This window comes from Garra rufa, chromosome 2 (assembly GCF_049309525.1).
Source record: "Garra rufa chromosome 2, GarRuf1.0, whole genome shotgun sequence".
In the NCBI taxonomy this organism is placed as follows: Eukaryota; Metazoa; Chordata; class Actinopteri; order Cypriniformes; family Cyprinidae; genus Garra; species Garra rufa.
In genome coordinates this window covers 69,671,092-69,680,311 of record NC_133362.1, presented here as the reverse complement: position 1 = coordinate 69,680,311, position 9,220 = coordinate 69,671,092, and the positions used below count along the sequence as shown (strand labels likewise).

Here is a 9,220-nt window from a genome sequence, read left to right as displayed (position 1 = left end):
AGTTGAATTAAAACTATCATTTACACTCAAAACATAATTACTGCATACTGTTTTAATGTACTACAATACTGATGTGCAGATAATTAGGCCTTTTTGCAAGAAGTATTATAAATAATAGAAAATCCTGCTATTTTAACAGTGTAAATAAGATCTATACTTATTTGCACTTAATGTAAATAGAACTCATTGCTATTTGCACTTAGTGCAATCACATCAGTAAGCCATATCTTAGCACCAGAACATCGTACAGACATGGGGTTGGGTTCTTTTGACTCAGGTGGGAAATCACTTTGTAAATATCACCATGGTAAATGTGTACCCACACCCTAGCAATCATTTAGAGCAACCTAGAAACCGTATAGCAACATAAGGAAGCCATATCTCAGCTCCACATCATAATACAGACATCATGGGGTACAGGGCCGAGTTTTGCCACTTGCAAACAGTATTACTATTACTGTTCACCCTGACAAAACTTCGGTGCGTAACTCGTCCCACACCGTTTGTCATAGATCCATGAATGAGGTGTCAAATCGACCGGCTCATTGAGGAGAGGTGTGCTATGACTTTTCTAGGCGATTGAACCTACAATCTTCACACAGCGTACAAAAAAGTGGGCAAAAAAAATCCCATAGACTTACAATGGCAGAATGAGTGTGAATTTGAATCTCAACTGTCACTTTCTTACACACACACACACACACACACACACATACACAGGCCCATAGGAACTTCGGCGCGTAACTCGTCCCGCACCGTTTGTCGTAGACCCATGAATGAGGTGTCAAATCGTGCGGCTTATTGAGAAGAGGCGTGCTATGACTTTTTGAAGTGATCGGGCGTACGATTATCATAAAGCGGGTGAGAAATTTGGGCAAAATCTCCTATAGACTTAACATTGCCATAAAATTTGTGAGATCATATCTTTAGATCAGAAAGTCATAGAGGTTTGTAGGTTTTGACTCGGCCTATAAGTAGTGACCTATGATCTTCATAGCCACACCCTAGCAACCAATTACGTCACCCTAGCAACCGAAGGCCGAGTTTTGCCACTGCAAGCACCACTCACATTTTCTTCAGGAAATGTACATATCTAGTTAGTGGTGCTTGCCATAGGCAAAGCATCACTATTACTGTTGTGCGTGCTTATTATTATTATTATAGATTCCGTACAGATTTTCGGCGCGTAACTAGTCCCGCAGTTTTTGTCGTAGACCCTCGAAACGGGCGTCAAATCGTGCGTCCTATATAGATTCGGTGTGCTATGACTTTTATAAGCGATCGGGGGTACGATGATGTCACACGGGGCAAAAAACCACCCCAAAATTTACAACAACAATGCATTACGGCCAACTTTGACGGGACGTAGCGCCGAGCGAGAATTTCGTAGAAACACGTGATTCTCCACACCTGGAGAGGCTATCAAGCTGTGCGAGGACACACCTCTCAATGGGGTATAAGTTGTACCCCTGGGGCACAAGAGCGCCCCAAAGTTGCCCCATTGACTTACTATGGTGAGGAACGGCCCATGAAACACATGTGTTTTTCCTACTATGGTAAATTACATAGGGATTTTGCATTGAACCTAACTCTGCACCACAGTGTCATAGAGACATGGGGGCGGGCTCATTTTACTCAGACAACCAATCAGACTCTCCGGATCACTGTGAAGCAGTCAAGCCACGCCCTAGCAACCATTTAGAGCACCCTAGCAACTGATCCCATAGGCCCCTATACAAAAGACCCATATGCATATCTTTGGATCAGAGGGTCATAGAGACATGGGGGTGGGCTCGTTTGAGTCGGGAAGCAAACAGCCAATCATGAATCACCTTAACCTATTCCTAGCCACGCCCTAGCAACCATTATTAAGCAGCCTAGCAACCCAAACCCACACAGGCATATCTTCAGATCTGAATGTCATAGAGACATGGGGGTTGGTTTATATCATTCATACTGGCCAGGCGACTTTGGGGTATCATCATTGGCCACTCCTTAGCAACTAAACTGAGTACCCTAACAACCATTTAGCAAGACCTATATCTTTGCATCAGAATATCGTAGAGACATGGAGGTTGGTTTATATCATTCATACTGACAAGTAGACTTTGGGGTATCATCATTGGTCACTCCCTAGCAACTAAACTGAGTACCCTAGCAACCATTTAGCAAGACCTATATCTTTGCATCAGAATATCGTAGAGACATGGGAGTTGGTTTATATCATTCATACTGGCAAGTACACTTTGAAGTATCATCATTGGCCACTCCCTAGCAACTAAATAGAGTACCCTAGCAACCGTTTAGTAAGACCAATATCTTTGCATCAGAATATCGTAGAGACATGGGAGCTGGTTTATATCATTCATACTGGCAAGTACACTTTGAAGTATCATCATTGGCCACTCCTTAGCAACTAAATAGACTACCCTAGCAACCATTTTGCAAGATCTATATCTTTGCATCAGAATATCGTAGAGACATGGGAGTTAGTGCTAACATGTTGTTAGCATCATGCTAGTCATGCTAGCATCATGCTAGTCATGCTAGCATGTTGTTAGCATTATGCTAGTCATGTTGATAGCATCATGCCAGTAATTTAAGCAAGTTGCTAGCATCATGCTAATCATGTTAACATGTTGCTAGCATCATGCTAGTCATGTTAGCATTTTGTTAACATCATGCTAGTAATGTTACCATGTTGGTAACATCATGCTAGTCATGTTAGCATGTTGCTAGCATAATGCTAATCCTGTTAACATGTTGTTAGCATCATGCTAGTCATGTTCCTAACATCATGCTAATCATGTTAACATGTTGCTAGCATCATGCTAGTCATGTTAGCATGTTGCTAGCATAATGCTAGTCATGTTAGCATGTTGCTAGCCTAATACTAATCCTATTAGCATGTTGTTAGCATCATGCTAGTCATGTTAACACAGCAAGCACCACTCACATTTTCTTCAGGAAATGTACATATCTAGTATTACTATTACTGTTCGCCCTGACAAAACTTCAGCGCGCTACTCCTCCCGCATCGTTTGACGTAGATCCATGAATAAGGTGTCAAATCGACCGGCTCATTGAGGAGAGGTGTGCTATGACTTTTCTAAGCGATCGGACCTACGATGTTCACACAGTGCACGAAAAAGCGGGCCAAAAAATCCCATTGATTTACAATGGCAGAATGTCTGTGAATTTGAATCTCAACTGTCACTTTCTCACACAGACACACAGGCCCATAGGAACTTCGGTGCGTATTTTTTCTGGCACCGTTTGCCGTAGACACATGAATGAGGTGTCAAATGTTGCGGCTTATTGAGGAGAGGTGTGCTATGACTTTTCGGAGTGATTGGACCTACGATATCCAAACAGCACACAAAAAAGTGGCCAAAAATATCCCATAGACTTTCATTGGAAGAATGATCATGCAGGCCCATAGGAACTTCGGCGTGTAACTCGTCCGGCACCGTTTGTCACAGACCCATGAATGACGTCTCAAATCGACCGGCTTATTGAGGAGAGGTGGGCTATGAATTTGTGAAGCGATCGGGCGTACGATTATCGTAAAGCGGGCGAGAAATTTGGGCAAAATCTCAGATAGACTAACATTGCCATACAATTTGTGAGATCATATCTTTGGATCAAAAAATCATAGAGGCTTGTGGGTGGGCTCTTTTGACTTGGCATATAAGTAGTGACCTTCATAGCCACACCCTAGCAACCAATTACATCACCCTAGCAACCGAGAGCCGAGTTTTGCCACTGCAAGCACCACTCACATTTTCTTCAGGAAATGTACATATCTAGTTAGTGGTGCTTGCCATAGGCAAAGCATCACTATTACTATCTCACATACTTATTATTAGTGGTGCTTGCCATAGGCAAAGCATCACTATTACTATTGTTCATACTTATTATTCTTCTTCTTCTTCTTCTTCTTCTTCTTCTTCTTCTTCTTACTTCTTCCGTACGTTTTTCGGCGCGTAACTAGTCCCGCAGTTTTTGTCGTAGACCCTCGAAACGGGCGTCAAATCGTGCGTCCTATATAGACTCGGTGTGCTATGACTTTTATAAGGGATCGGGGGTACGATGATGTCACACGGGGCAAAAAACCACCCCAAAATTTACAACGACAATGCATTACGGCAAACTTTAACGGGACGTAGCGCAGACCCAGAATTTCGTAGAAACACGTGATTCACCACAACTGGAGAGGCTGTCAAGCTGTGCAAGAACACATCTCGCAATGGGGTATAAGTTGTACCCCTGGGGCGCAAATGCCCCTCTTTCATTCAAATTTTGGCGCGCCCCTCATCCTGCAATTTTTGTCGTAGACCCTCGAAATGGGCGTCAAATTGTGCGGCCAATATGGGAATGTAGATCCCCGACTTTTATAAGCGATCAGGGGTACGATGATGTCACCTGGGGTAAAAACTCGGCCCCAAAATCCCATAGACAACGCATGGGGACGAATTTTGACGGAACGTAGCGCCAAGCAAGAATTTCGTAGAAACACGTGATTCGCCACATCTGGAGAGGCTATCAAGCTGTGCGAGAAGATTCCTCGCAATGGGGTAAAAGTTGTACCCCTGGGGTGCAAGAGCTCTCCAAATTTGCCCCATTGACTTTCTATGGTAAGGGACGTCCCATGAAAACCCATTGTAATTTACATAGGGGTTTTGCATTGGGCATAACTCAGCATCACATTGGCCTAGAGACATGGAGGCAGGCTCATTTTACTCAGATGGCCAATCAGACTCTCCGGATCATCATGAAGGTGTCAAGCCACGCCCTAGCAACCATTTAGGGCACCCTAGCAACTGATCCCATAGACTTCCATTATAAGGGCCCAGATGCATATCTCTGGATCAGAGTGTCATAGAGACATGGGGGCGGACTCCTTTGAGTCGGGGCAGCAAACACCCAATCACCAATCAACATTGACACTCCCTAGCAACCAAACAGAGTACCCTAGCAACCCAAAGCCACACAGGCATATCTTCAGACCTGAATGTCACAGAGACATGGGGGTTGGTTTATATCACTCATACTGGCAACTACACTATACAGTGTCGTCACTGGCCACTCCCTAGCAACCAAACAGAGTACCCTAGCAACCTAAAGCCACACAGGCATATCTTCTGACCTGAATGTCACAGAGACATGGGGGTTGGTTTATATCACTCATACTGGCAACTACACCTTACAGTGTCGTCATTGGCCACTCCCTAGCAACCAAACAGAGTACCCTAGCAACCAATTAGCAAGACCTATATTTTTGTATCAGAATGTCGCATAGACATGGGAGTTGCTACTTTTGACTCATGCTAGCAAACTCTCAACATGCTACACATGCTAGCACTCAATAGCTTCATGCTAATAGCAATTAGCTAAGGGCTAATCAGGCAAAGACCTCTATAACACTCCATAGTAATGATCTTTGACAAGTAGCAACTGCATACCAATGCCATAGCAACTAGCCCGGTTACCTTAGCAACGGCCCTAGAAACCACCCAAGTACCCTAGCAACCGCATAGCAACTGCCCTAGCAAACACCCGAGTACCATAGCAACCGCATAGCAACACCTTAGCAACCACCCTGGGTACCCTAGCAACTGCATAGCAACACCCTAGCAACCACCCTGGATACCCTAGCAACCACATAGCAACACCCTAGCAACCACCCTGGGTACCCTAGCAACGGCCCTAGCAACCACCCCGGGTACCCTAGCAACCGCATAGCAACACCCTAGCAACCAACCCGGATACCCTAGCAACGGCCCTAGCAACCACCCCGGGTACCATAGCAACCGCATAGCAACACCCTAGCAACCATCCTGGGTACCATAGCAACCGCATAGCGTCACCCTAGCAACCACACCGGGTACCATAGCAACCGCATAGCAACACCCTAGCAACCATCCTGGGTACCCTAGCAACCGCATAGCGTCACCCTAGCAACCACCCTGGGTACCCTAGCAACCGCATAGCAACACCCTAACAACCACCCCGGATACCCTAGCAACCGCATAGCGTCACCCTAGCAACCACCCTGGGTACCCTAGCAACCGCATAGCAACACCCTAGCAACCACCCCGGGTACCATAGCAATGGCCCTAGCAACCATCATGGGTGCCATAGCAACTGTATATCAACACCCTAGCAACCGAGGGCCGAGTTTTGCATCTGCAAGCACCACTCACATTTTCTTCAGGAAATGTACATATCTAGTTAGTGGTGCTTGCCATAGGCAAAGCATCACTATTACTATCTCACATACTTATTATTATTCTTCTTCTTTTTATAGATTCCGTACAAATTTTGTCTCGTAACTCGTCCCGCAGTTTTTGTCACAGCCCCTCCAAACGGGCGTCAAATCGTGCGTCCTATATAGACTCGGTGTGCTATGACTTTTATAAGCGATCGGGGGTACGATGACATCACACGGGGGGCAAAAGCGGCCCTTAAAATTGTATTGACAATGCATTGCGGCAAACTTTGACGGGACGTAGCGCAGAGCGAGAATTTCACAGAAACACGTGATTCGCCACATTTGGAGAGGCTATCAAGCTGTGCGAGAACACACCTCTCAATGGGGTATAAGTTGTACCCCAGGGGTGTTAGAGCCATCCAAATTTGCCCCATTGACTTACCATGGTGAGGGGCGGCCCATGAAACACATGCGTTTTCCCTTCTATGGTAATTTACATAGGGATTTTGCATTGAACATAACTCTGCATCACAGTGTCATAGAGACATGGGGGCGGGCTCATTTTACTCAGACAACCAATCAGACTCTCCAGATCACTGTGAAGCAGTCAAGCCACGCCCTAACAACCATTTACAGCACCCTAGCAACTGATCCCATAGACTGCTATTGTAATTACCCATATGGATATCTTTGGATAACAGTGTCATAGAGACTTGGGGGTGGGCTCGTTTGATTCGGGCCAATCATGGCTCACCAATGACACATTCTAGCCACGCCCTAGCAACCATTATCAAGCACCCTAGCAACCCAAACCCACACAGGCATATCTTTACATCTGAATGAAATAGAGACATGGGGGTTGGTTTATATCATTCATACTGGCAAGGTGACTTTAAAGTATCATCATTGGCCACTCCCTAGCAACCAAACAGTGTACCCTAGCAACCAAAACCCACACAGGCATATCTTTAGATCTGAATGTCACAGAGACATGGGGGTTGGTTTATATCACTCATACTGGCAACTACAATTTACAATGTTGTCATTGGCCACTCCCTAGCAACCAAACAGAGTACCCTAGCAACCCGAATCCACACAGGCATATCTTCAGACCTGAATGTCACAGAGACATGGGGGTTGGTTTATATCACTCATACTGGCAACTACACTTTACAGTGTCGTCATTGGCCACTCCCTAGCAACCAAACAGAGTACCCTAGCAACCAATTAGCAAGACCTATATTTTTGTATCAGAATGTCGCATATACATGGGGGTTGCTACTTTTGACTCATGCTAGCAAACTCTCAACATGCTACACATGGTAGCACTCAATAGCTTCATGCTAATAGCAATTAGCTAAGGGCTAATCAGGCAAAGACCTCTATAACGCTCCATAGTAATGATCTTTGACAAGTAGCAACTGCAAACCAACGCTATAGCAACTAGCCCGATTACCTTAGCAACGGCCCTAGCAACCACCCAAGTACCCTAGCAACCGCATAGCAACGGCCCTAGTAACCACCCGAGTACCATAGCAACCGCATAGAAACACCTTAGCAACCACCCTGGGTACCCTAGCAACGGCCCTAGCAACCACCCCGGGTACCATAGCAACTGCATAGCAACCACCCGGGTACGCTAGCAACGGCCCTAGCAACCACCCCGGATACCCTAGCAACCGCATAGCAACACCCTAGCAACCACCCTGGTTACCCTAGCAACCGCATAGCAACACCTTAGCAACCACCCTGGGTACCCTAGCAACGGTCCTAGCAACCACCACGGGTACCCTAGCAACGGCCCTAGCAACCACTCCGGGTACCATAGCAACCGCATAGCAACACCCTAGCAACCACCCCGGGTACCCTAGCAACCGCATAGCAACACCCTAGCAACCACCCCGGGTACCCTAGCAACGGCCCTAGCAACCATCATGGGTGCCATAGCAACTGCATATCAACACCCTAGCAACCGAGGGCCGAGTTTTGCCACTGCAAGCACCACTCACATTTTCTTCAGGAAATGTACATATCTAGTATTACTATTACTGTTCGCCCTGACAAAACTTCGGCGCGTAACTCGTCCCGGACCGTTCGGCGTAGACCCATGAATGAGGTCTCAAATCGACCGGCTCATTGAGGAGAGGTGTGCTATGACTTTTCAAAGTGATCGGACCTACGATGTTCACACAGCGGAGGAAAAAGCGGGCCAAAAAATCCCATTGATTTACAATGGCAGAATGTCTGTAAATTTGAATCTCAACTGTCACTTTCTCACACACACACACACACACACACACACACACACACACACACACACACACACACACACAGGCCCATAGGAACTTCGGTGCGTAATTTGTCCGGCACCGTTTGGCGTAGACCCATGAATGAGGTGTCAAATGTTGCGGCTTATTGAGGAGAGGTGTGCTATGACTTTTCGGAGCGATTGGAGCTACGATGTTCAAACAGCGCACGAAAAAGCGGGCAAAAATATCACACTGACTTTCATTGGCAGAATGTTAATGAAGGCCCATAGGAACTTCGGCGCGTAACTCGTCCCGTACTGTTTGGCGTAGACCCATGAATGAGGTGTCAAATCGACCGGCTCATTGAGGAGAGGTGTGCTATGACTTTTCTAAGCGATCGGACCAACGATGTTCACACAGCGGAGGAAAAAGCGGGCTAAAAAATCCCATTGATTTACAATGGCAGAATGTCTGTGAATTTGAATCTCAACTGTCACTTTCTCACACACACACACACACACAGGCCCATAGGAACTTTGGTTCGTAATTTTTCCGCCACCGTTTGCCGTAGACCCATGAATGAGGTGTCAAATGTTGCGGCTTATTGAGGAGACGTGTCCTATGACTTTTCAGAGCGATCGGACCTACGATGTTCAAACGGCGCACGAAAAAGTGGGCAAAAATATCCCATAGACTTTCATTGACAGAATGTTCATGCAGGCCCAAAGGTACTACGAAGTGTAACTCGTCCCACACC

General features: G+C 46.1%; 1 pseudogene; it reads left to right on the top strand.

The window, feature by feature from the left end:
* LOC141325708 (uncharacterized) overlaps positions 1–9,220 on the top strand; it is a 486,213-nt pseudogene that overhangs the window by 224,633 nt on the left and 252,360 nt on the right.